General features: G+C 44.9%; 1 non-coding gene and 1 pseudogene across 1 annotated transcript; both read right to left on the minus strand.

Annotated features, from left to right (window-relative positions):
* The window catches only part of LOC131873437 (28S ribosomal RNA), a 4,514-nt pseudogene extending 4,217 nt beyond the window's left edge, over positions 1-297 (minus strand).
* A 306-nt stretch (positions 298-603) lies between these two features.
* Positions 604-761, minus strand: LOC131873439 (5.8S ribosomal RNA). Its single transcript, XR_009371391.1, has one exon. It is a non-coding gene; the product is annotated as a 5.8S ribosomal RNA (ribosomal RNA).
* Positions 762-1,554: the final 793 nt, after the last annotated feature.

Here is a 1,554-nt window from a genome sequence, read left to right on the forward strand (position 1 = left end):
CTAGTCATTTGCAATTAGTCCAAGTCAATGGAACTTGCATGCTAGGCTAGGAGTAGCAGAACCCTTGCGAGCTCAACTACCAATGATATTACTAAACATCACGGTTTGTAACGCTGCACCGCTCAATAGCCTCGTCGGTTAACGACAATCATCCCGAAAGACAACCATCCTATTGAGCCTTAGCGCTAGGCTTCTTCCTGTTCAGTCGCCCTTACTGGGGAAATCGCTTTTGCTTTCTTCTCCTCCGCTTAATAATATGCTTAAATTTAGCGGGTACTCTTGTCTGATATGAGGTCGATAAAAGTAAATTCGTTGCTTGCACAATCTAACGTTAAAGCTCGCACTTCATCGACCATTGGTGCACCATCGCAACAAGTTCAAATTGACACTTGCGCTAGGTAAGTCGATGCGCTGTTCAAAAACGCCATCTTTAATTATGCTAACACGTCATTTAGGTTCTGTTTTCAATAGTAGCCAAACTACTTTCCAAAAGTCAAGCTATTACCCTTGACCAATGGTCAGCAACTAAGGCCTTCTATCCTGGATCTAAGCTCCAGTTATCCTTGGTTTGAGCTAACAAGCCAAGTAGGTTTCAATTCTAACCGACCCTCATACAGGCAAGGCTCCAGTTATTGCTAACCAGAGCCGCAATGTGCGTTCGAATATCAAGCGCTCAGTTAATTCTGCAGTTCGCGCCGCCTATCGCAGTCTAGCTGCGTTCTTCATCGATCTACGACCCAAGTGATCCACCGTTAATTGTGATTCTTTTCTATTATTTCGTCTATTTCATTGTATAATTTAAATTTGTTTCGCGCAGTTTACTCCATCCGGAGATCCACCACTTGATTTTATAGTTTGTGCTCTTTCGAGCAAACTCTCTCATGTAAGAGTTCTAATAACAATTGTGTGCGCATGTCCGAAGAACTACACACACAACTGTTGTTAAGTTACTTGTAATGATCCTTCCGCAGGTTCACCTACGGAAACCTTGTTACGACTTTTACTTCCTCTAGAAATTTGAGTTCGACAGACTTCCCCGCCAACCCAGAAGAGTTGCCTCTCCCAATGGCCGGCAGGTCCAAATGCCTCACTAAAACTTCCAATCGGTAGTAGCGACGGGCGGTGTGTACAAAGGGCAGGGACGTAATCAACGCAATATGATGAATTGCGCTTACTGGGAATTCCTCGTTCATGGGCAACAATTGCAATCCCCAATCCCAAATCACGGCGTGTATTTTTGATTGCCGTAATCTTTCGACTACGGTTTCTCTCGGCCTGCTAACTAAAGTCACTTTGCCACCGATCCAAGCCAATATTGCTACCAACTTAAACCAAATAGCCAGTTCTCTTTAGACAAACCTCGAACAAGCTCTCTGCACACGCCATTGTAGCACGCGTGCGGCCTAGAGTATCTAAGGGCATCACAGACCTGTTATTGCCTCGTTTCTTACGGCTAAAACACCGTTTATCCCTCTAAGAAGTCCGCTGGCGAGCAGAGAACATCTAAAACGGGCAGCCTGCTGACAAACTAACCCGAAAGCCAATCCACCAACA

The sequence above is a fragment of the Cryptomeria japonica genome, unplaced genomic scaffold, assembly GCF_030272615.1.
Source record: "Cryptomeria japonica unplaced genomic scaffold, Sugi_1.0 HiC_scaffold_1717, whole genome shotgun sequence".
Classification (NCBI taxonomy): Eukaryota; Viridiplantae; Streptophyta; class Pinopsida; order Cupressales; family Cupressaceae; genus Cryptomeria; species Cryptomeria japonica.